The sequence below is a fragment of the Haemorhous mexicanus genome, chromosome Z, assembly GCF_027477595.1.
Source record: "Haemorhous mexicanus isolate bHaeMex1 chromosome Z, bHaeMex1.pri, whole genome shotgun sequence".
In the NCBI taxonomy this organism is placed as follows: Eukaryota; Metazoa; Chordata; class Aves; order Passeriformes; family Fringillidae; genus Haemorhous; species Haemorhous mexicanus.
In genome coordinates, this window is record NC_082381.1 from 46,042,204 (window position 1) to 46,069,800 (window position 27,597).

Genomic DNA, 27,597 nt, shown 5'->3' on the forward strand with positions numbered 1-27,597 from the left:
TTACAGTGTGAGTATGACACCAGATTGAATTCCTGTTGCACGTTATACAAGACACCTAGAAGGCACTCTCCTCTCCTCTCCTCTCCTCTCCTCTCCTCTCCTCTCCTCTCCTCTCCTCTCCTCTCCTCTCCTCTCCTCTCCTCTCCTCTCCTCTCCTCTCCTCTCCTCTCCTCTCCTCTCCTCTCCTCTCCTCTCCTCTCCTCTCCTCTCCTCTCCTCTCCTCTCCTCTCCTCTCCTCTCCTCTCCTCTCCTCTCCTCTCCTCTCCTCTCCTCTCCTCTCCTCTCCTCTCCTCTCCTCTCCTCTCCTCTCCTCTCCTCTCCTCTCCTCTCCTCTCCTCTCCTCTCCTCTCCTCTCCTCTCCTCTCCTCTCCTCTCCTCTCCTCTCCTCTCCTCTCCTCTCCTCTCCTCTCCTCTCCTCTCCTCTCCTCTCCTCTCCTCTCCTCTCCTCTCCCTCTCCCTCTCCTCCCCTCTCCTCATTTCTGTTCTCTCTCTTGCTTTATATCAAATCTTGCAATGAATTTCTGAGGAACAAGAGAGCTGATAATGAATGTACAGAGATTTGAAAAATCAGCCAGTTCCAAGAAAAACATTGGAACAAGTAATCATTGTACTGCAGTGTTATCTGAATTCCCCTTTCGAATTTCTAAGAACAGATTTTACTCTAATGTACTATGGAGACTATGTAAGTCTACAAGACTATGAATTTGTCCTTTGAAAATGTATTTTCAGAAATATAGTGTTATATCAGAGATACATACTCATACTTATTCAACAGATCAGGAATTAAATAAAGGTCAGGCCATTTCATATTTCTGTTTAATATATTTTCACTGAAAATTATTTCCCATCTTCAGTTTTCTTCTTTATTTTCCAGTAACAAAGATGTTATGGCTTGAAAAAATGACCAATGTGAACAATTTATGGAAGAATAATACGCAAGTGTAAAAAGTCAGAATAACAAGGAATGTGAGCAGAATTGAATTCTGAGACTTCACATGATATTTCTATCTTTATTTTGGAATACTAATGAAATTTCTTATCTATACATTTTAAGTCACAAAGGCAAAAGTATTTCTGACTCTACTCCATTTACTGCTGTGAGAGGTTTCTTTTGTTATTGGCTGCCATGAGATTGAGCTGAGATCAAGATGAACAGTGCTTTAAAGCATTTGTTAATTGAAAAACAAAGTATCTGGGTTTTTTTGTTTATTCATTTCTTTAAATGGCTAATAGGGGTCTTTAGACAATTTACAGAGGTTTGACTGTGTCTGATTTTTGCAATTTTCTGCTTGCAATATTCAGATAAGGTTTTCTGCACTCTCTTTGTCAAGCAATGTGTGACTGACACTGATACAGCAGCCCACACATACCTGTAGTTAACTGAGAAGGTGGCAGGCTGTTGAAACAGAAGATTTCTTATAAAGAAACTATGTAAAAGTCTTAATCCTTCTTCCTGTAGAGGTCGGTTGGAGTTTTGCATTTGATTTTGTGGAAACCAAATTGGTCCCCAGTTGAATAGAAAACAATCACTCACTGTATAGTGAGAATTTATATCCTGCAAAAAAGTATACATTATTAAAAGGGACTGACATAGGGGTCACTGAACAATTTTAGTAGCCTACAGATCATTACATTTATTACTCAATTTTTTTTCCTTTTATGCAAGAAAAACTCACAGTGACTTCAGTAAAAGTTTTTCTTACTTAAGGAGAACAGAACTGAGTACTTAGTTGAGAATGAAAGCAACATTAATGACTTCCATATGTTATTGCATAAACCTCATTCATATGTTTTTGATTTAAAATATTATAAAACAGAAAACAAAAATATTCTGTGTAACTTTTGTTGAGAAGCAAAAATGCTCTAAACACCATGGATGAGAACAATTGAATTTTAGTTAGATGTTCAGTAATTGTTTGAACCCTGGAAATAATTTCTGCAAAATAATCTCTTGTTCTTTTTGTTCAGTCTATCTGTCTTACATACTGTTTCCATTCTCTTGTCTTCGCCTTAATTATTTCCAAAAACCCTGTGGTGATATTATGTCAGCACTTCTTGACCTCATGTGGTGAAGTTGTCAATGTTGAATTAAGCATTTTTTTAATATAACCATATCAATCCCATACACAGATCTTCCCTACAGCACCCTTGATCATGGAGTGAGGTGAAAATACATAGGAAAATGCTGTAATTGAACTGCACTGAGAATGTGGGAGCTTACAAACTAATTCAAACTTGTTAAATAAATCATGACTCCACATATGAATACTGTTCAGCTCCTATTTTTATGCAGAAATCCTTAAGCAGAGACATAATCCCCTCTTCAAAAATAAGGAATTGCAAACACAGCAAGACTAAAATTCAAAAGAGAAATAAAACCTGTTGCCACTGAATCTGTAAATAATATTAGGAGCATCCTTAGGTACGGAAAATAGTAAACTTTTTTCCTATTTTTTAAAAATTCAACCTACACCAGATTATAATCTAAACCACTCCTGTTGTCTAAAGTGGACTTCTACTTTGATCTTGGTATCTGGAATTTGAAGTTATGCGCACTTTCTAGCTCAAATTTCTCTCCATGTCCATCAATTGGGTTCCTCTGCCAGATAGGTGTAGCCAGACAACATGAAAACAGCTGCAATTTTTTTGTATTTACTGTGTTCAAAACTTAGTTTGTAATTTACCTGGATGTGAACCATGTAAAATAGTGTAAGCCAACACAAGCAGTTCATCTATTTCTTCACATCTATTTAATGAACTGTGCTGTGTTATTCTGTTACTGATGAAGTGAGGAAGAAAGCATGAATATGGTAGTCTTCTAATGAGCTGTGTTCATACCAGACTAGCAGTTTTCAAGCAAACATGCCATGGCTGGACATTTAGGTCAGTAGGTCAGGAATTACTCTTTTAGAAAAAAAAGGCTGACACTGACTGACAAGGCTGTAAAATTTAGTAGCACGCATTGAAACACACACATATATAAAACCTGCAAACAATGCAAGCTGAAATGAAATAAAAGCATCAAGGAACTGGAAACATCTTCAGTCCTCTTCCTTTTTACTGCTACATTTTTAAAAGCATTGAGTCAGTAGGATTAGAGGAATAAGCAATCACCATTTAAAAATTTAATATTTATATTAGAGGCAGATATGAAACATAGAAATATATATTATATATAATATGTATATTATTATACACATGAATATAAAATACATATTGTACATAATATATAAATAGATAATAATATAGAATAATATATATTATTAATATATATTATAATACATTACAATATATTATAATATATAATACATAAATATATATATATATATATATAATTGGAAAAAAACCCTAAACCTCAAAGTACCACAGCATACTCCTGCAAAAACTGGCAGCCCACGGCTTGGACAGGAGCACTCGTTGCTGGGTTCAGAACTGGCTGGATGGCTGGCCCAGAGCAGGGTGGTGAACAGTGCTGCATCCAGCTGGTAGCTGCTCACCAATGGTGTTCCTCAGGGGTCTGTGCTGGGGCCAGCTCTGGTCAATATTTTTATTGATGACATGGATGAGGATGTTGAGTCTTTCATGGTGAATTTGCAGATGACACCAAGCTGGGAGCGTGTGTCAGTCTGTTGTGGAGGGTAGGATGGCTCTGCAGAGAGACCTGGAATGGTTGGATGGATGGGCAGAGTCCAAGAGCTGAGTCCTGCATTTTGGCCACAATAACCCCCTGCAGTGTTATAGGCTGGGGATGGTGTGGGGTGTGGCTGGACAGCACCCAGGCAGAAAGGGGCCTGGGGGTGCTGGTCCACAGCCAGCTGAACAGGAGCCAGCAGTGTGCCCTGGTGGCCAAGAAGGCCAATGCCATCCTGGCCTGTGTCAGGAATAGAGTGGCCAGCAGGAGCAGGGAGGTCACACCTTGAGTGCTGTGTCCAATTCTGGGCCCCTCAGTTTGGGAAGGACATTGAGATGCTTGAGCATGTCCAGAGGAGGGCAACGAGGCTGGTGAGGGGCTTGGAACACAAGCCCTGTGAGGAATGGCTGAGAAAGCTGGTGTTATTTCATCTGGAGAAAATGAGACTCGGGGGTGACCTTACAACTTCTCTACAACTTCCTGAAAGGTGGCTGTAGTCAGGTGGGGGTTGGTCTCCTTCTCCAGGCAGCAACTGACAGAACAAGGGGACACACTCTCAAGCTGCACCAAGGGAAATATAGGTTGGATATTAGGAAGAAGTTTTTCACAGAAAGAGAGATAAAGTACTGGAATGATCTGCCCAGGGAGGTGGTGGGGCCACCCTCCCTGGAAGTATTTAAAAAAAGATTGGATGTGGCAGTCAGTGCTATGGTCTAGTTGAGGTGTTAGGGCACAGGTTGGACTCAATGATCTTAAAGGTCTCTTTCAACCTTGTGCGATTCTGTGATTCTGTGAATTATGTAACCCAGTAAGAAGAATTTCTCATTGAAATGTTATTGTCTTAATGTTGACTGAAAGTGAACAAGGCACTCAAAATTAGAAGTGGGTTGGTCATCTTGGGCATCTTTTTTCATTGCCCTGCACCCTTGCCCTATCTAAATTTCCCCAAAAACCAGACCAGTAGCTTTTACCCCCATCCAAAAGTGAGAAGTCCTTACAGACTCTAGAAGTGTATTATATTGGCTGACTTTCTATAACTTTTTGCTTTCTAGATAGGCGTCAAATTCAATGTAAACCTCTGAGTTTTTTATAAAAATTTGTTACTGTTTGCTCCACCTAAAAGAAGTATTGTAGTATTTGCTTCACCTAAAACTAGTTGAAACAATGTGTATGCTCATCCTCAACCTGCCTACAATGATGTAATTAGAAAATTAAAGAGAAACATTGTATACAATTTATTTTCTGCGGTACACTGCAGGGCTATTTTTAACATAAATATCATGTTATTCTATTACTAGTGCAAATTACTGTGGGGCTTTTCTAAGATAAAATTACAAAGATGAACTATAAAGTAGATAAACTGGATCAATACTTTTTGAAAAATTACTCTCTAGCCACTGTCTCCCAAACCCTCAGCATTTGTGGGGTTTTTTTGGTGGGGGAACATTAATCACATTGTGTCAAAGACTAAAGAACTGTCACTTTGACAAGAAGGATTTAGTTAAAGAGTGCACATTGTTAACAGACGGGGTAGTAAAAGCGTAGGAAGTGTAACGTATACACTTGTCTGGCTTCCAGCTGTTCGGCTTCACAGTTATGATGTGCCCTGTGACATAAATAAATCTTTCAATAATAAAGCAAAACATTTTTGAGTCCATGAGTTACTCTTTTTGAAGATGAAAGAAAAGTTTTCTTTCATTATTAATTTTGAGGTACTACGTAACCTCTCTCAGGTAAATCCTAAAAAATTAGAATGACCACTGAATTTGAGAATGAACCTAGAAGTTAGTTCAAGAAAATTCACTATTTTTTCCTAGATACAAACATACTATTTAAAAATTTTTAGCTTTCCAGAAAACACAATTACAAGTCAGTAGTACAATTAATATTATTTCAGAGTCCTCTATTCTGATACTGATTAATATCTAGGCAAGTGTAAGAGAAAATATTGGCAAAATCAGCTTTTGAGAAAATTGTCTCAAGTGTCATCAAAAAGATGTCTGTATTTTTCCAGTTTCTGTCCTTTGGATTTTTTTGCCCTCAATACTTCTGAGGGATCATATTTTTAATAGAGAAGTATTTCAACTTCTTGAGCTATTTCTTGTATTTGTTTGTAAACTCTTTACAACAAAACCTAAATCCATGCTTATATCTATGAAGAATTATACAGGTGCAGAAAAAGAACAGAAACTGAAGATGAGGTAAATACAACATACACTTGATTTCTAATACTTCAGTGGAAGGAAACTCTGTTCTGGCATTATCACATCCTACTGTTTATAATGCTTTTGTTACTGAGCCACTAGAAAGTTGAATTTTAAATCAAATATAAGGACATTCTAAACCCAGTAATTCCTGTAAGACCCAGCATTTAATGAGCAACACTGAGATTTGAATGTGAAATGTACAAATTGTACAATGTGTTGAAAGAATTGGCTGTACAAGACCTGATATGCTTAGGCATATGGGAATCCCATTTGGTGTCCTATTTCACTGCATTTAAAGGCTGCTATTTTCACCATAAATATGAGTACAATACACAAACGAGAACTCCTCTTGCTAACATCCTGATAATTTTGCCAAGAAATTTAAGAATTTTAAGATAACAGAAAACAAGAGACATTATTTAAGAGTTTAAGTATCTCTTCAGTCTGATTTGTGGGCTACAGCTTGAGATATGGATGCAGAAAGATATAACAAAAAGTAAGCAATGAAAAGAATTGCCATCCTTCCCCTAGGAGTTTCATGTCAGCAAATGGCCTGTATGTTTGAACAAGGAGCAAACACAGTAATTAAGTCTATATAAAATACAGGGCTCTGTGTGTGTGTGTGTGTGTGTGTGTGTGTTTATGCACCTTTATTCAGTAAAATTAACTTATTATTACATCATGATTTTTCCCGTCTTTGCATCCAGATTTCATGTAGACAGAAAAAGGACTGTCATTTCAGAAAAAGTTCTTTTTGGGAGAAGGGACACTGCAGAGTTTGGATTTAACCAGTGAGCCAGAGCATAAACAATAACTGTCTGGGTTTCTCTGTGTTATTCTATCCAATTCACTGGTATTTCTGCATTCACCTTACAGCACTACACTTGACCTCATCCTTCTATCTGAGGTGAATGTGTTCACCACTACTATCTTTTTATCACCAGCATTGTATTTTTTGGTTCTGTCTTGCTGTTAATAGTTTTCTTGTTTGGCCTTCTGCAACAGTCTTGTTACAGTGCCAAAAGTTATTTTCTCAGTTAATGTGGTTTAGTCCATGTCTTAGCTGTTTATTCACATTGTATTGTAAGAAAAAGAAAAGTACATTGATGATCCTGATTCTCAGTCTGGAAGAGCACACATGGAGTCCCAAGCTTGTAGGTAGCTACTTTGATAAATAACAAAATACGATGACAGTAGACCTCTATAAAAGCTCAGAGTTTTATTCACATAGGTCTAATAATGGAATTGGGATCCAAAAATTATCCAAAAATTTTGTCCTTATAGATGGTCTGAAAAACAACTCAGTCTAGGTACTCCTTTTTAATTTTGGTTACTTGTGAAAAGTCACATCTCTCTCACAAGGCATGTGGGCGCTCCAAAGGTTAAATTACCTTTCACAAGTGGGGTCACTTGTAGAAAGTGCTAGGATGACGTGCCAAAGACCTCAGAAGAAGTTTGGGGCAGAAAAAGAACAGAATGTGCATTTCCTACAACCTTGCCCTGTCCTTGAACCACCAGTTCAGCCTTCTGTTTCACTGTTACTGTCATCGCCATGACTCACAAGTTGTCCAATCTGCAGTCAAGCTTGAATGTTTTAGTAATTAGAGCTGGCTAAGTTTTCTTTGTAGAAGAAGAACTTGAATGATTGAAATAAACTTGCAAAAAAGTGACTTTGGTCAACTGTGAACACCACTTGTATTCATTAGTTATTGCTAATTACGGGGCTGAACCTTCTTAAAAGGATTTTTCTGAGAAAGAAAGCCAAGTGTCGGGTATTTGTAATGCATAACTTTTCTATAACATACCACAGTGTGTGCATAACATCCTGCAGTGTCTGCTCTGCTATGGAAAACCAGGCTCAGAAAAAAAGAAAATTTACCCATCTAGAATAACACATAAAATCAGTGGGGGAAAAAAAAAAGGCTTGTACTGGGAAACAGCATCCTTTCACTTTAAAATTTTTAAATGTGAGTGGATAATTTCACCCATTTTTCATGGGTAAAAACTGATAAACTCTTTTAGATATGAAGAAATATAAAAATATTATGGTGCTCTGTAAGGAATTCTGAGAAAAAAACCCAAAAATGACAATGCTTAATAAGTAATTCCGTAAGACTGATTTGCACCTCTCAAGGATTTAACTTCTTGTCTTTTTGCTAGATCAAAACAAATTAAACCAAAAATTCAGTTTATGCTGAAGAAATTTCTTCTAACAGTTATGACTTAGATGCTTGTGTTGTGAACAGAAGCATTTTTTGTAATGTATTTTTAATATCTAACATGAATTTCTTATAAGAATAATTTTCTTAAAACAATATTTTTTGTATCTTAGAATTTCTCTATTTTAAGCTGTTTTTTGCTTATCACTAAAGTTTACCTCACTTGTTGGCACTTTTCTTCCCACTGGAAAACTTTGACATACATATTTATTGCAGTTCACAGCTTTTTGTGTTTCAACTGCCACTAAGGTCTTCTTACACATGTGCAGAAGTATGCAACAGAGAAAAATAATGGCAAGAAAACAGACAAACATTTCCAATGCTGCAAGACCGTTTGATCTGGCATGAGAGATCTGGCATAAAGGTTTCAGTCATGGGGTTAAAATAGGCTCCTTATTTTGTTTTGTAAACTCTTTTCCCTTCTTCTCAGTGTTACCATGAAAAAAAATCTACTACCAAGCTAAAACATCATGCCACTGTGTCACTGAATTTATGTACATCTGTATCCCACGAACGGCTGCAACTATGAAAGAAGCTGCTCTTTGTGAGACCAATCTTCACTAATATTTTAAAGAATGCTGCATTAATATTCTAACATTGCATTAACTAGTTACTAAGGTAACTAGTTTTAAAAATAATTTCACATTTTTTCAGTTTACTAAAAATGCATCTTGGACTTCTGGCCAAGATAGATCTGTTAGATATTTTTTGAAGTGTCTATGATTTACAGTAATTTTTCACATCCAATTGAGAGCTCAGGTCTAGAGGAAAAAAATGTGCCACTTTACTGAATGGGAAGACAGATAAGACTGCCCTTGCAGTTTTTCTTTGGGGGAAAAATCAGGGTCACTCACTTTAAATCAGCTGTTACAAATAGAGTTTGGGCATGAATTTTAGCTGCACATTGCCTGCTTGCAGCTAGTGCAGAGGCCTCCTGGCACCAAGTGAAATGACATTCTATCTGCTCTTATCTCCTTTCCCACTTTATAGAACAAAGCCAAGCTGAGTATCTTAAAGCTGGTTAATCTCATCTGCCTGATGAGAAAGAACCAGAAGTATTAAAAGTTAGAAATACTTGAAAAAGTGGATTAGGAGCAACTATCCTATGATTTTCTTTTACTGTCCTTTATTTCATCCCAGACACCAACAGTGTTTTTGTGAATGGGCTTAGGCATATATTAGTCAGAATAATACCAAGTCAGAATGATATGAACACGAAATTTATTAACAAATCTGAATTTTCAATTTGGAGGCACACCTTTGTTGCTCTATCTCCTGGGAAAGCACTTCAGAAGTGCATAAATCTCCTTAAATCTGAGACACAGTTCTGCATAGGGCTCTGCCCTCATTCACTCATTCCCCTCATTTACTGCAAAGATCACAACTATTGCTTTACATTCTTTCTTCTTCAAGAAGAAATGAACTTCCCCATGGCACAATATACAGATCTGAAGGCTCAGAGAAAATGGTTACTGGATACATATATGTACATATTCATGTGTCATTAACCAAAAAGCAAACTACAGTGACATTTTATTACACTCAATTCCATATAAGAATCCGTGTCTGCACGGGCAGTTTGGGTCCAGTCCAGATAGCTGTGGACCCCAGCCCACAGATCTTACATGGACAAAGGCAAGAGACCAGAAGTGCTCTTCTCCATGTGGGAACAAATGTCCTCAGTTTATTTCCAGGAGACCACCAGATGGAAAAGAGACCCAGGCAGAAAAGAGGCCACATGGAAAAGAAGCCAGGCCAGCAGCATCTAGGGGGTTTTAAGAACTGGCAAAGAGGGCTGGAGGAGAGGGACTACAGCCAATGGGATACCAGTGAGGAGGGGTGAGAGGAGGGGTAACCCAGGAAGAGAGCACCAATGCTGACACTTGGGGGGTGGAAAAGGGGAAAACCATGTGGTGATAGGATACAAATGATGTGAAGAGTGCAAATTACCAAACACCCAGTGCAAACAACTAAATAACTCTTCAGTGCAATACAACGCCTCCCCCTTTTCTGTTAAAAAAAATTAAAGGAAAAGCATCAGACTATTTCTGCTACAAATTATGGATTTGTCCACCACTCATGATTTGCAGGTCTGTCAATTTGCTTTAGCTCCACAAACTCTGTGCAGTTGTCTTCTGAGGTACTGGAGACTAAACCATTGATAGTTTTTAAAAGCATGCCACGTAGAATTCCAAATGCTAATATGACTAAAAAAATGAACAACAAAAAACAACAAAATTGTCCTAATAATAGAAGTCCACCACCCCGGGAGTCCCCAGTCCTTGAACAGTCTGCTAAACGAGTCCTCGAATTCCTGCTTGACTTGTTCCATCAGGCTTTTCACTTCTCGGAGAGCTTCATGGACATTGGGTGCTTTTGATGCTAGGTTCAAGCAGCAAAGTCCTTCAAATTCCTGTCACTTGTGTCCATTCAGCAGCAGGAGGAAATCTATGGCCACATGATTTTGGAATGTGGCCTGCCTGCTAATCTCCTCATCCTTTAGGAGGGAGCTGGTGGCAGTGAATGTCAAGTTTGCCTGTTTGACTATCCAGCACTCTAGGTGGCCCAATTCACCAAGAGCTTTGGCTGCTGCAACCCATGGAAGGAACAGGGACACAGCAACTCTTTTTGACTTGGCCCAATGAAAAATTTCTGAATCACAATTTGGGTCCAAAATGTAAATGCTTCTCTTTGTAATTTTGCTGACCGAATTGTTCTTTTCTAGTCCATTTGCCAGTCACGGTTTGGTTGGGTGTCAACAGGGACAGCTGCCCAATGGCCCTCCTAAAAGCCAAGAAGGGATTTCTGCCCATGCTCAAATGCCACAAATTAAAAACAAACCTTTAGGGAGGCTTTTGAGATGTGAATGGCACAGGTTATCTGCTGTAATAAGGCTTGAAACCTTATACGACCTTCTGACAGTGAATTCCTCTAGATACTGTATTATGTTGTTAAAAGGTTTGGTGTTGGAAAGTGCGGTAAAGACGAAGTGTACGCAGTAGGGTGCAGGGGAGGAGCCCAACATCTCTAACTCTTGGGGCTCCTGGGCAGCTCTGGGTTACTTTGGCAGCCACTCTTCTATCGGGTTCCTAGCTGTTACAGCTCGCCACTGACAGGTATTGTGTGGTTGTGTGTGTTGTGATTTGGACTCGGGTCAGGCAGAGGTGTATCAAACTTGTCTGTAAACTCTCCAGCTTGCAATGGAATCCCAACCAGGCAGGTAGACTTAGGGTCTCTTGCTTCTGCAGTGGACAGGCATATATTTTCCTGTTGGACCATCTGTGCCAGGGTCACCCAGATGTTTTGATGTGGCTGAGGGACAATCCACACAGCTGTCAGACTGCTCAGCTTGAACAGGATGACAATTCGGCCAGGGCTTATCGTGAGGTTAGGCGGGAGGTACATTTTCTTCTCTACAAAGGAAAACAAACATTTTTTAAAACACATTCAAGTTCAGGGGTCTGCCGGAATGCAGATAACTCTTTTAGGAAGATTCTTCCTCCTCTTTTTCTGGCGGCATCTTCTCTTTGAGGCAATGGCTGCTTGCTTCTCATCCCCATCTCCTGGAGCTGGTTTTTTGGGGACAAAATGTTTTCAAATGAACAACGCAAAAAATTTATGGCAAACAGGGCTTTGCAGAGCTTTTACTGTGGTGTCATCCACACTGCTGAACTGCCTGGCTACATCAGTCAGTAGAGCATGAGACTCTTAATCTGCGGGTCGTGGGTTTGAGCTGTACATTGGGCACCAGCTCTCGGAATCTCTACTGGTCAGAGTGACCCCGAGATATGTTAGAAACTCTCTTTTCCCAGCCCGGCAGTCAAAGAAGGAGTCAGAGATCTTCAGTTCTTGGTCTCGAGGTTGTTTATTGTTTCTTATTGATAAAATTCTTTCTCCTGGCCTGCTGAGGTCTGCTCAGCAGGAAGTCAGAGGCGCTCTCCCTGCCCCCGGGCGGTGTTATCATTTTATACTAAAAACTGCATGTACAATATTTATTATTTATTTAATAGATGATAGGTATTTCCAATACCTATCATCTATGTTAGACAGTGAGCTTCTACTCTAAATCAATCTAAAAGTGCCAACATCACAGCAGAAGATGGAGGCCAAGAAGAAGAAGGAGAAAGGCTGGACATGCCCAGATTCCTCCATCTTGCCCCCGAACCCCCATTTTAAAATACCCAAAAAATCTATTTTTCACCCTGTGATAAATTCAGTATCATTCTACTTAAATTTTCGTGGCTTGTAATTCTTCATATAAGGTTGGTAATTGTTTATTCCAAGAGCTAAATTAAAGGCACAAGGGTCTTGGGCTCTGTGCCAAGGTCTCTGAGACCCCTGACAGGGTCTCAAGTCTCCAGGGCAGCCAGAGGAATTTCCTGGGTTCTGACAGCCAGCTGTAAGAATCCGTGTCTGGATGGGCAGTTTGGGTCCAATGTGGCTAACTGTGGACCCCAGCCCACAGATCTTACATGGACAAAGGCAAGAGACCAGAAGTGCTCTTCTCCATGTGGGAACAAATGTCCTCAGTTTATTTCCAGGAGACCACCAGATGGAAAAGAGGCCACATGGAAAAGAGGCCACACGGAAAAGAGGCCACATGGAAAAGAGCCCAGGCCAGCTACTTCTAGGGGGTTTTAAGAGCTGGGAAAGGGGGATGGAGGAGAGGGACTACAGCCAATGGGATACCAGTGAGGAGGGGTGAGAGGAGGGGTAACCCAGGAAGAGAGCACCAATGCTGACACTTGGGGGGTGGAAAAGGGGAAGACCATGTGGTGATAGGATACAAATGATGTGAAGAGTGCAAATTACCAAACACCCAGTGCAAACAACTAAATAACTATTTACTGCAATACAACGCCTCCTCCTTTGTGCAAAAAACTATTCTAAAAACGAAAATATTTTCCAAAAGTTTACACAAGCGTCTGGATAGCTAGACACAGAGAGCTACAGTACTGACTCCAGCATGATTTGTGTGCATAAACACCATTGTGGAGCTGAGATGTAGTATTTAGCACCGGAATGGTTAAGGATATACCAGGAATGTCTTGCAATTGAAGCTGCCTAAATATGTTTGAATTATTAGTGGGTTAGCACAGAATGCAGGAGTGGTTACTAACGTATTTCTTACCCTGTTCAAGTTGTTTATCAAGTTCAGCCAAAGTTAAATGTTATGCTCAATGCACTTCAAGTTTTATAGGTGGTATGGGGATAGATACATGTAGAGCTCTGCTACTTTCTGCTTGTGTTCAGCAATTGCTAACCTTCTTTTTGCTCATTATCTGAAGCTAGTCTCCATGGGTTGCAACTATTTGGGACACATACATTTAGAAACACCCCTATGTTAATATGGTTCTCCAGAGATCACAGCTGGGACACAGCGTTTCTGTAGCTGCTTATGATTAGATTAAGACTGTTCTCTTTCCAGGCTTTACCTCTTATGTCACTGTAGAATCATGAAGCCAGCTTTTGCAACTTGTGCCCACTTAAATTCTGGAAACATCTCAAGGAGATTATGGTTTCTTTTTTTCTTCTTTTCTTGTATGTGTTGTTTGCTTTAATTTAGAATTTTAATATTTATTTTCAATTACTCCTGCTGTCATTTAAACAATTTTATTGTAAAGATTTTTAAATCACTCTTATTCCTGGAGGAATTACAAAACAATATGTTCACATCTCCCTTCTCTTGTTTTCTTGTGAAAAAGGAAAGTATGTTCATCACTGCATTCGTACTAGAGGGTACCATTTTCTTAAAGCTGCGATCCAAGTTCCTTGCATAACAACTATTTAATCCACTTCAGATGAAATCTACTCTGCAACTTTAAACATACTAAGTACTGCATGTGCCCTGAATCCACTTATTTTAACTGATAAAAGGATGAGGCATACCAGATGAACATCCTTAACACTGGTTGAAAAGGGGTATGCTGCCTGAGGTGAAGACTCAGAGAGGAGAGTGGAAGACTCTAATTTCCTGTACTGACATTGCTAGATTTTAAAAAATATGCCCGATGCCTGAAAGTGGGCTTCCAGGCCAGTACAGATACAGACTGTGACTCCAGAAAACCTCAGATTCCCTTGACAGGAGAGAACCTCTCAAAAGTTTTGATTTTTGACTTGCTGCGTCTAGATTTGACCCTCTAATGTGCATAGTTGTACATACAAGCTCAGTCTTTTTAACTGATCCTATTCCTCTGTTTCTGTAAGTTATACACTCTTTTCTCTCTGTTTAAATCTTCCTGGTTTCTTTTTGCAGTATTCCTCATGGCTGAACCCAAAAGGCAGAGTCCTTGTCTTTTGGTTGGTGTAGTGCAACCAGTTTTCTGTGTCCTGGTTATTCAGTGTATGCCTAAATATCTGTAAAGGTGTACACATGTTGTGTATTGAGTGAAGAAATAGACTGCATGCTTTAACATGGGGGTCATCTATGCACTCTGGTAGAGGACAAAGCATGTCTAAGGCTATGAGAAAGTTCTCTATTACTAAGTGAAGTAAAGAAAACAATCTTAAATTAATATTGCTTAAACACATTTAATGCCTGAAAGGATTCTTAGGTGAAGCTTTTACCTTCATTAATGCTGTCCTTGCTAAGATTCTTCAAAATTTATTTGATTAGTTGTTTTGCTTTTCTGGAAAAGCCTGGAGAAAAGCAGTGATGTTGTGATGCCTGTCACATTGTGAAAGACTCAGGATACCACAAGTGAAAAACCAGCTGTGGTTTAATAATTGCATATTCATTTATTAACTACCTCGTACAAGGATTGTGATCATATCTTCCGTCCCCCAAATATTGAGCTCTGTGGGAGGGAGACACAGAAATGGGGTCAATGAAGCACATGAGCTTGATAGCAAAGCCAGCTGTTTGGGGTGCAGTGCTCCTCGCAGGGAGAGCAGCCTGACATCCCGCACTGCTACGGAACGTACCAGATCAATGGCCCCCAGCTGTTGCATGAGGTTCATAAACAACTGAAGAAAGGCTGAGCTGCTCTCCAGCTTTTCTCATCTTCCCTTTTTATCACCCAGCTGTGAGTATTCATGCAGACAGTTTTATTGATGCAGAGTTAGTACTGTTTTTGCAGGACAAAGCTCTTAGCATGTCACAGCCTCCTCATGGGTGATACTTTGCATTTAGGGATTTTGGTCAAATTGCTTTCTGTGTTCCTCCCTTCTTTCCTTCCTGCTAGTCCATCGTTATGTTTACAACATCAACATTTGAAGAAAAAATTAGTTGTGACATAATAGCTGAAAACTTTCTTACTTCTTTTGTTTGGTACAGTCATTGCAAGAAAGTACATGAAATGTATATAAGTATCTAATTTTTAATATCATGCATTTATTTTACAACTTTTGCATGATGTTGATATTTTTTGTTTAATGGATGGACACATATGGTGCGTATAGAGTATATGGCGTATATGACTTTTTGACTTTAGCTCGCAGCTGATTCTTTAAGTAATAAGAAAAATTACACTCTTCATCCTATCTGTTTTTCTACATACTGCCGCTGCAAGTGCGCAAACAGTCATAAGTATAGAATCACTAAAATTGTGTAGGATGTATTTCTTTGAAGAAGAAATTCACTCCAAAAATTATTGTTAAAAAGTAATTAAAATTTAATCCAATGTAAAACAGACAGGGCTAGTCTCACAGCTGAGCTTTATAGAAGTTGAGTTTGCTCACGATTTTATTGGTTTTCCAATGGTCTTTTTTGATGTAATTTTTATTTTTATTTCATAGTGCTGAGCACTTTCTCAGCTGGCTTATTTCTGAGTAGGGCCCTAAGGGGGTTTGGCATAGCAGAAAGAGGTGACAGCTGCTCCTGACACATCACATGGTGGCAACAGCCTTCAGGATAGGATTTAAGACATGTAGTGAGCACTCTGTATCTGTAACAGATTAAAAGACAAATCTTGATGACGTGACAGAGATACCAGTTCACATGACCCTTACATTGCAACATTTGTTCATGTTTCCTGAATTCCTAATTACTGAATACCTGAGATTGAATGAAAATTTCAACTCAGAATATAAATTTCTAACCTCCATTTTATTCCTATCCATCCATGTTTCTACCCAGCCTCCTTCTACCCAGCCTCCTAGAATTCACTCCAAAGTTTGAAACTCTGTAGGGTATAATAGGAAAATAGTAATTTATGAGTAATTTTTCAAAACTCTGCATTAGCTGATAGCAAAATATTATTTATTTTAGTTCGTAGACCTTTTTCATGAACATTTTAATAATCTTAGATTTTGAATATATTATAGCCCTGAAAAGAAATGTGTGCTCATTGCACATGGGCATTTACTCCAGTTGGTGGTTATTCCATGAAAGAATGAAGGACTCACATCGGAGAGGGGTGTAAATGATTTCATCAGTATTATCAGTTCAGCATTTTAACACTGGTATAAGACTAAGTGAACAACAAGTCATCATAATGACATTTTATATAATGAACCAAGAAAGCTGATAATTTTGACAACTGTAATTTATTCAATTTAATTTATAATGTTTAATAAATCCTTTTAATATTTTCAGAAGCATTGATTTGATATAGACTGGGAAAATAATTGGAGTTCCTTCAGACTCAGAGTTTGCATTATAACTGTTCTCCATATGGTGCTTCACTCCATACCTACTTTCACTAAAATCGGAGGCTTTAGAGGAAGTTTTTCCAGTCAGTTTCCTAATTCCTTCATTATTGCAGCTGCAGGTACAGAACTTCAAAACTTCAAAGGGTATATTGACAGTAAATCTGCAGAAAAATGTAGAGTACACTCTAGAACATCAAGGCCACCTTTGAATTTAGAAATGCCTTGATATGTGTCTGGACTTCAAATTTCAAAGGAATTATTTCTAATAGACATAGTTGCTTTTATTTTCTTTCTTATTCTCTTTTTTAAATTGTGCACAGTTTCTTTATGTATTTCTACCAGAAAAGAGAAGCTCTTTGATCTCTAGGATTTACAGACTATGCACCTGGTGTTTGCCAATCGAGTTTTGGAAGTGGTAATAAGCGGGAAATGTAAGGCCTAATTTTGTTTCTGTATCTTTTCTTTGGGGAGAAGGAAGGAAGGGTTGTAAGTGTTTTGTCAGCTTTGGAACAATTGGTTGAATTTAAGTGTTGAATGCTAAATTACTGTAGGAACTGCCTTGTCACATCCTAGAATGATTCTTGATTGTTCAGTAGAATGAAAATTTACACTCTTATGAGTTGTTAGTACAAAGCTGGTTGCATTTGTTGGCTAAATATTTTTTCCTTTTTTTTTTTCTTTCCAGCAGAATTCCTCTTATTAAATTTCTTTCTCTCCTTGTATCTAATAAGAAAAATATTTTGGAAGAGAGCAACGAACTTCTTCACCTATCCAAAGTCTTGCAGAGTTGCTAACAACTTTCAAGCTCTTCAGCTGACTGCAATTTAGCAATAACCTTAAAATCTCTGAAGTGAGTGGTCAGTTCCTAGAAAAGGATAGAAATCAGCTCCCACTTCTTACATGACCCTGCAGGCTTCAGAACAGAGCTCTGCTATTCCCCAAAACACCAGTTAATTGTGAGGCTAAGGAAAATGAAAACAGTAAAAAGCTGTGTGAGAGAGAAAGAATACCCCCAATTCCTTTTCTTTTTATTCTCTTCTTTCTTCTTGTGTCGTCCTTTCACTCTCTCCCTTTTTGAAAGTGAGAAATGTATTACTGCAATCAGAAAACTTTAGTAAATAGTAAAAAAAAAATTTAGTTCTAGGATTGAGTAAAGTTTTAGTAAAGAGGCTCTGATATTTGGTGTTATGAATTCCTCTCATTAGCATCATGTAAAGCTGTGGACTCTTCTAGAAACCTGCATTCTAATCCATAAGATAAATATTTTTTAGTTCTGTAAGCAGTACTGTGAATGAGAACATATGGCTGAAACAAATGGTAATAATACACTTTTTTCACCAGGTCATATCAGCATGAAATACATGTTCTGTCATTTATAACAATAAAGGGATTTGTTTTATTAAATAGTTGTTTATTCATACACGCTATGCAGCTGCTAATGTCAGTTTATCATTGTGATCTTGTTTTGTTCATTATGTGGCAGCTGGAGGTTTGCTCTCCATGGGCTTTGCAGAGGTCAAATGAAGTCTTTCTTGTAAGTTAAAAGGCTGTATTTCTCAGAACAAGCTTGACATCTTTCAGAACATGGCCTACTTTGCTAATATCAGACTATTCTACATAGAAAAATATTTCAGATATGTTTTCTGATGAGGTATTTTGTATGTATACACACATATATATATATCTATATATATCTATAGATATATGAATCTTTATACATAGTGCTAAAGATGGAGATTCTTATCCATTTTCTGTTCTGGTTTTCTGTTCTTGTGGACCCTTAAAAATCTGTCTCTCTTGTCAAACACAATTTAGAGTTTGGGGTTTATTTTAATGTCTTATTGGAGTGGTAAAGTAAAGCAGTAGGATCAATTAATTACATGACTAAGCAACTTAATTTGTATTTTTTATACTTGGTTTTTTTCCTTATAGATTTGAACTGCAACTGACTGAAACTCGTAAAAAATTAAAATGTTTCTATTTCTTTCAGAAAAGATCCTGTCTGAAGGAATGACTATGTGTGATGTCAGTTCCTTTCAAAACTGGAGATGTAATAAAGTGGTGAAGGATTTATCTAGCTAAAATAAGAGGTGAAAATGAATCAATTTTATTATCCAGATTTCTTTGATAAGAGTCTGTTGATGCTCCTGTGCATATGTAAAGTAAAAGCTATTATTTTTAGAGGTTAATTGTAAATGAGAGAGACTTTGGGTTTTGTTTAGGAAGCAGATGAAACTTCCATAAATTTTTTTTACTTCTCACATTAAGGAAGATCAAGATTTGATATTTTCCCTTTTTATTTTACATTAAGGGCAGGTAGAATGAGAGTGAAGTGTATCATAATTTTGTTTTGTCCAGATGGAAAAAAACATGTAGGCTGAAGGAGCTCATTTGAATGTAACCCATAATGTCTCTGATTTGTCTAGTAATTTTCTCAGTGGAGAAAAGAGCAAATTACTCGTTCAGTATTAAGAAAGGGTTGTTTTACTCCAGAGGGATTTAGAAGCTGATAGGATCAGCTTGCATGAAATTAAAATTTTTGAAAAACCTCACAGGGAGTATGTTCAAGTCTGTAAGAACTGTTTTGAGATGAATTCTGGTATAGACTTGATAGAATTTTCACAGAATTAAGTCAACATGGGAAAGAAGAGGCTTTTCTCCTGTGTAAACATTGATCATCTTCTCTCTCTTCTTGAACTTCATTCATTCAGCACATTGGGGCCAAACTCTTAGATACTATCACAATTTTCAGCATTTTCCATCTCTTCTATTTTGAGTTGTTTGATTCTGTTGAGTTCAGTTGTAAGTCCTGGCAAGAGTTTTAAAGATGACCTTTATATTTAAACTGTTATGAGGAATATGTCCTCAAGGAATTAAGCACATACATTTCAGCGTAACACTTGACTGAGACACTCCTCATCATCTCCTAAAATCTCTGTCTTTGCCCCCAATTTAACTTCTAGAGAGTGAATTAACTTGGTGACCTAATGACTTAGGTTTTTTAATAAACATTTGGATACAATGACATAAACCATCAAGACAGGCTTATAGCCAATAAAAAGGTTTCTTGAGATAAAGTTTATATACCAAAAGCAGCTGGTTTTCCAAGACATACCTCTTTCTAATTATCCCTGTTTCTGGAAATCTAGACAATAAAATAATAGATATTCTATCCTGTAGAATGAAAATGAACGTAAAATACTAATTTTTTTTAACTTCCAAAAGCAGAAAGTAAAAATTGTATTTTTTAAACTTATTTCATATTTTAAAAACATCATTAAACAATTCAAGTTTATTTGTCTTTGAGTTTTAACATTGTGAGAAAATTAGCTTATATTTTCCTGATTGTTATTCTTACATTTAAAGAAATGATCTATTTTTCTACTTGAGACACAAAGTTTGCATGAGGACAAGCATAACTTTTGTTCCAGGTCCACATTTATTCCAAGTATGTGACTATAATGATGTAAAACACATAGCAATACATAACTTGGATTAACATTTATGGATCCTTCTTAACAATAAACATATCTTACATTTCCATTATCCACATTTTTCAGATTTTTATATGCATTATTCATTATTCCTTCAATAAAGCAAAAGATGGAACAAACAGTTTCTTTGTTGAACACCATTTCATCTGGAATTCTGAGCATAAATTTTTTTAACATTTTGTTAAATTGTTTTGTAACAGATGGCTCTAAAACCAATTGAAGAACATGTATTTGGAGTAAAATTGTTCTTCAAAGAATACACAAATGTTATTTTTCTTGGACAAATTAATTTACTATTCTATAAGTATGTACATACTAACAATCATGACAATGATTAATCAAGTTTACATAAGAGTTTTAGTGCAGAAGATCAGTCATGTTTATCAATTTTCTGCTAATAGCATTCCTTAGTATTCCAGCTCTTTTATGTCCCTGTCTTAAGTCTTTATTTTGGTAAACTTCTCACTCATGTGGTTTTGTACTCATGAGTGAAAAATTAGCAATGAACCAGAATAAAATGCACTCAAGTTCTGTCCCCCTTTTTCTGAATTTTTTTCTTAGTAGCTATTCAGTTTCAGTTCTTCAGACTCTGACAAAATGCAAAAGTTCTGAGATTACTTTTCTTTATGAAGGAGAAGGGACTTAGCAACTTACCCTTTTGTTTATGAAACACTATTTTGAAATGAGGAATCTCACACTGTTATGTGTTTCTATATTATATATTGGCTTTACAGTCTAGAAGTCTCCCATTATATTGCCTATGTGCTCTTGGAAATCCAAGTTCTGCATATGCTTTATGATGCTCTTAGTGACATAATAGTGTAAGTGCACGTTTAAAAAGTTTGGATACTGAAATGTAATGTTGAAAAAATCAATCCTATCTTATTATTCTATTTGCTTGTGGATAGATTCACATGAACTGGACAGACAAAAAAAGCCAGTAAGCTATTTTCACAGTTTCTTTCATGATGCATCTAATCAATCTCAAATTATTTACCCCCGCAAACTATATTTTTTAAATCACTCTTTTAACAGGACTGAAAAAACTTCATCAGTTGTATACTACTCTCCTTGAATTTAATAGTTTGATATTAAAAAAAAAGAGATCCCACTATCAAAGGCCCTGTATGCTTAACAATTTGGGATTTCAAAGGAAATCTGTGTCTTCCATCTCTGACTCAGTAAAGTACATTATATAGTACTGCTGATTTATAACTAACAGTTCTTAGATCTTTTAACTAGATTCATTGTGACTCAGTAGTTTCCAGTATCATTGAAATACAGCAGAGTATCAGTAAGGGCTCAGTATTGCTATCAGAAAAACTCCTCAAGAAATTACTGTTAATTATATTTTAAGCTACCATGACCTGTTACTATCAAATAATTTCTATGAATTAAAAATCTTAAATGTAAATGCAACTGCTTGTTACCTGGTTCCTACTGCTAGTACCTCGCAACTTACTTGAGAAAAATTCCCCTTTTGTTGTGAAAGGATCTGTAAATTGCAGTATCATTAATACAAATAAAAATCAGGTGAAATTTACTATCTTCAGAAATAGTTCTTTGTCAAGGAAAAATTACTTTGTAAATAAGTAGGCAAACCCTGAACTGGTAGTCATAACAAACACATAGAAATAAAAATATGTTTCTAATAGCTATGTCTTCTCTGCAATTAAAGCAAGAGGAAAAAACATTGTAAACAACTTTTTAATCTGCCAAAATGAGTTCAGAGCAATTATCTTCTTTTATTACAGAAGACACCACAAACCACCAAAGCAGCAGTACAAATTTGCTCTTTGTATTTGCTTTGCACGTTAGAGATGCCATCAAAACCAAACCACAGAAAAATCAAGCAATGACCAGCAGAAGAAAAAAACACCAAGCAGCCTTTTAGATTTTGATATTTAAATGAAGAAGGAAATAATTTTAAACTGTTTGGCTTAAAAATATATTTAAAAACATTCATTAGTGATTCTGTATTTGACTAAAATAGATATTGTACATATACATCTTGAACTTCTACATATATTGTAGATATTGTACATATTAGAACAAAAGTACTCAATTTGCTTTGAAATTATATTCAATAGAAGGTTTAATGCCTGAAGATAAAACCAGAAAAAAATACTTTGAAAGGACAGAAATATAAAACTTTATGCACTTTTCCAGATAGGTAAGACAGCAGTTAACCCTGGCAATCCTAAGGTAGGTTGGGGAGTTCAAGCAAGTATGCCATGTCTTCAAGTAACTTCAGTGTTCCTCTTGTACATTCCCTACAGCAGGAGCTCAGTTCAGAAACAGCTCCAGGCACTTGGGCCAGAGGCACAAGAGCCCAGTTCAATTTATTAATGCACTCTCTGCTGCAGCTGCACCGTATCGCTGAACAAACAGATGGAGATGAGAAAGAGATGCCAGCCACAGCAAGAAGAAGAGAAGAAAGCAAACAAGAAGTGGCAGATACCCATGACAAACTATAAAATACTGTTTATTTTCTCAAGTTACAAAACCATTGGAAAACATGGCTGCTTTTACTTATACTCATTTTACTTACAAGAGAGGTCTGAATGAGAAATATCTGGGAAGTATTCAACGTGGGAATTTTTGATTTGCTAAATAGAGTCCTACTTCAAAGGACTGGTCTTACAAGCATGTTCTCTGAACATGTAATAACTGAGTACCCAAGAAATTTACATATTTCCTCTTCAGTTCAATTATTTAAACTGAAATAACAAATAAACAGGGCATAAGAACATTGGGCTTTGGGCATTGGTGCTGGACAGTAGCCAGGCAGAAAGGGACTTTGTGCTGACTGACAACAGCTGAACATGAGCCAGGAATGTGCCCAGGTGGTCAAGAAGGCCAATGGCATCATGGCCTGTATCAGCAATGGTGTGGCCAGAACACTAGGGCGGAGATTGCCCCTCTGTCCTTGGCACTGGTAATACTGCACCTCAAGTTCTGTGTCCAGTTCTGGGCTCCCCAACTCAGGAAGGTTGTTGAGATGCTGGAGCATGTCCACAGAAGGACAACAAGGCTGGTGAAGGGTTTAGAACACAAGTCCTGTGAGGAGTGGCTGAGGGAGCTGGGGGTATTTAACCTGGAAAAGAGAAGGCTCAGGGGTGACCTTTATCACTCTCCTCAACTGCCTGAGAAGAGGGTGTAGCTGGGTGAGGTTGATCTTCCAGATAGTGACAGGACAAGAGGACACAGCCTTCCCACTAGCCTACTGTGCCAGGGGAAGTTTAGGCTGGACTTTAAGAATTTCTTCACAGGAGGAGTGACTGGAGATTGGAATGGGCTGCTCAGGGAGGTGGTGGAATCACTGTCCCTGGAGGTTTTAAGGAAAGACTGGATGCAGCACTCAGTGCCATGATCTGGTTGACACAGTGGTGTTATAGGCCATAGGATGGACTGAATGATCTCAAAGTTCTCTTACAATCCAGTTGTTTTCGTGATCCTGTGGATCATATAATTCAAACACTTTTAAACTTACAAATTTACACACTAATTGTGGTCCATTTATGTTGTGAAATGCAAAAAAATAAAATCCAGCTGTGCTTTATGCAAGATAAATATCACAGTAAAACATTTATAGATAACTTCTGTCTGAAAAAGAGCTATTTTTTAAAATTCTTTGTTTTTATTCACACTTTTCAAGACCTGAAGATACAAATGAAGTTAATTTGGACATGTAGGGAAGCATTGCTGGCCAATGTTTGCTGAATTCCTTAGAACTGTATATTTCTGCACCTGCTTATTTTCAAGTAACTGAGTTTTCAGCTGCATGAAAATAGGCACACCTGTGGTAAAAAAAGGAAAAAAAAAAAACCCTGGTTTTTTTTGTGCATAGAATCAATCTAAAATAATTATTGAAATGGTGCATTATGTATATAGTGTCCTAGTAATCCAGAGGAAATGTGTATGTTAAAATCACATAGGACTGTAGATATAAAACATAAAGCAGTAGATAAAAAATACACAGGAGAAAGCTTAAATGTAGCTCAAAAAAAGGCACAGTGGAGTCTCAGAGAAGTGTGTGATTCTATTTCCTAACAGACCATCTAACTAAACAATTTTATACTTTCACCTCTTTGCTTATGTATCCTTATGGATGCGCATGAGAAATCATATCTCAGAAATTATATCAAAACGCACACTCTCTTTGTGTTAGCATTCATACCCCTCTTTTTGCCTTTGGAATGCTCAAAAGATTGTGAGGTCCTGGTACAGGACTCATTCAATGCTGGCCCTTGTGGAAAGGGCAGGATCTGTGAGTTTGTAATGAGTTGATTAAGAGTTGTTTGGACCTTAATATGAATGATGATCTTGTTAGAAAGAAAAGCAATTTGTGCCTACTGAAATGCAGCTGTATAATGAAAGAGAGTAAAATACTTTCCAGTGGTAAAGCAGATTTGAATAAATTTCTAAATCTTATATGTCAATTCTGTAAGGAGTTATCTAGTCACCAGTTTATGTTAGGAATATTTTCCTGGGCAAATCTGATAAAATAGGGCTCAATTCTATTTTTTTATCAGGTCTGTAACTTCAAATTTTTAGAAAATTTCATTAACATTAATGGGACTGATCACATCTTTTAAGTTATGAAGGTACTACTCATCTTCAGTATCTTCAGTATATACCTCTTTCTGCTATCAGCAGCTTTTGACATTATCAGTTGTACTTTGGTAACAGTTACTGTGCTGTTTTGAACAGAGCTGAAAATTAAGTCCACTAAGGATTCTCCCTTTCCCCCTCCCCCTTTCAATAAAAGAGTAGCACTAGGAGAGATTATAAATTGGAATCACAGTTTACTGAAAATCACAATAATCACAACAATTGTAATAACAGAGAGTGTACAAAAGAAAGAGGGTGTTTTATCCACCAAAGGGTATTCACTACTGAATAAATGAGAGTTTTCATGGCTTAACAGCTGCAACCATCCTCTTTCACACCCCTTCAGTCCAAGAAAGCAGTGAGGAGCTGCATCAAACAACCCCCTTCCAGAAGCTAGATCATTCCTGTTGCTGCACGTGCTGTCCTCAGGTGAATCCACTCCATTGGTTCAACTCTGCACAGCTGCCTCCAGCACCGGCACTGCTCCACTTGGCTCTGCTGGGGCTTGGGCTTCACAAAGCTTGGTCCTGTGCCACTGCCACCCTCTCTTCTTTTTCTCAAGTGGTATCTCACAGAATTCACAGAATCACACAAGGTTGGAAGAGACCTTCAAGATCACTGAGTCCAACCCATGCCCTAACAGTTCAACTAGACTATGTCACTGAGTGCCACATCCAGTCTTTTTTTTTAACACATCCAGGGATGGTGACTCCACTACCTCCCTGAGCAGACCATTTCAGAACTTTATTACCCTTTCTGTAAAAAACTTTCTCCTAACATCCAATCTATATTTCCCTTGGCACAGCTTGAGACTGTGTCTCCTTTTCTGTCAGTTGCTGTCTGGAGAAAGAGACCAACCCCTACCTGACTGCAGCCACCTTTCAGGAAGTTGTAGAGAGTGATAAGGTCACCCCTGAGTCTCCTTTTCTCCAGGCTAAACACCCCCAGCTCCCTCAGCTGTTCCTCAGAGGGTTTGTGTTCCAAGCCCCTCATCAGCCTCATTGCCCTCCTCTGGATGACCTCAAGCATCTCAACGTCCTTCCCAAACTGAGGGGTCCAGAACTGGACACAGCACTCAGGGTTTGGTCTCGCCAGAATGACCTCCCTGCTCCTGCTGGCCACTCTCTTCCTGATACAGGCCAGGATGCCCTTGGCCTTCTTGGCCACCAAGACTCACTGTTGCTGACTTTCAACAGGAATGCACCAAGGCCATGGTTCAGAGGAACAGGAAAAGGAACTGCCAGTGGCAGAGAGGGGCTAGAGAGGGGGCAGAGAGGGGCTAGGCCTGCCAGGGTGACCCAGCGCCCTTTCCTGTAGAGAGCCAGGCAAACATGGCCAATTTTCCATTTCCAGGCCTCGTTTTTTTTCCCATGGAAATCTTGCTTTCCCAGCAGTAACATGTGTGGTACTGAATAGACAGCACTAAAAGCTCCACTCCCCCTTTCTCTGTACCCAGGACAGGTCTATATTTGCATTACAGGTTCTTGACAGTGTATGTCTGGATAGTCAATCTCATAAAAAGAAAAAGAATATTCTTTCATCCAGGCTTGTTAATTTGTGTTCCATATTCAAGATACATGAGCCTTCTCTTTGATTAGGAACGTAGGATGTGATCTGAAAGTCATGAGAAAAACTCACGAAATAAGATACCAGATAAGCAGTGTGTGCTGTAAAAATATTTTTGTGGAAATGGAAGGCATGTGTAAATATTTCTGGAAGAGAACAAAAACACAACAGGCAACAGCAAATTTATATGGGAGAACATTCGGAGCAGGTCTAATAAAATTAACCTTGCTTCAACAAGAGACATGCTATTGCCATGAACTGTTTTGTGAGCATATATAAAGAAAAAGCATTTACTATTGTTGGAGTTATTGGTGCTGATTTCATTTAAGTATAAATTGTGGAAAGCAAAGGCTCTCCTTTTCAGCCCAAAATCAACACTGAATGGATTTTTATTCTTCTTCTCATTTTGCACACTCATTTGAAATCTTACTCCAAATACTATGTAGTGTAGGTATTTCTTTTCCTCATCTTGAGGACTGCTTAACAGTTTGCGACTATTAAAAATATCTCTAGGCACATTTTTAGCCTGGTTTCCTGAGGAAACAAGGCTTAGGCAGTCACCCTGTCTGTGTGTCTGTGTTTCCTTCACTGGTGCCCTGGAGTGCCTTGGACATTTTCAAAAAAAATTGACAGACATGGAGTTTTCAAAGATATTAAGCTCTTTCAACCAGCCTGTACAAAATATTGCCCTGGGGCCTCATTCAGGCTCTAGAGCTGTTTGTTTGATCCATCAGAGTTGAGTTGCTCTGTTTAGGCTCACCCAGCAGCCAAGAAATAGCAACTAACCAGGCAGTAAGCTCACAGAGAGCTGCTGGTCAGTTGGCACAGCTGCATTTTCACAAAGCCACCATGTGTGATACTTCTTACTGCTGATTTTTGGTCAAGAAAAAATTGATAGGGACCTGACAGGAATATGGACATAGCTGCACAGAACAGTAGAGCACTGGAAGTTTAATCATTCTATAAAGTAAATGCTAAGAAAGAATCCCAAAACCCCAAAGAAACACACACAAAAAAAAAAACCTTCTAGAATTTTATTTGTCACAAAACTACTGAAATGATGAAACAACAGACAGGGTTCAAGACTCGCCACCATCCAAATATGTGCTAACACATCTGTTAAGAAGCACTCAGTGTCTGAAAGCTACAGAAACAGAGATGCAGAATGCATGTGAACATGCATGTGCATGTATCTATGCATACTTGCACATGAATGCACTAATCCTTGCACCTTCATAAGCTGACAGACATAGTCCATATAAAAACCTTTAAAT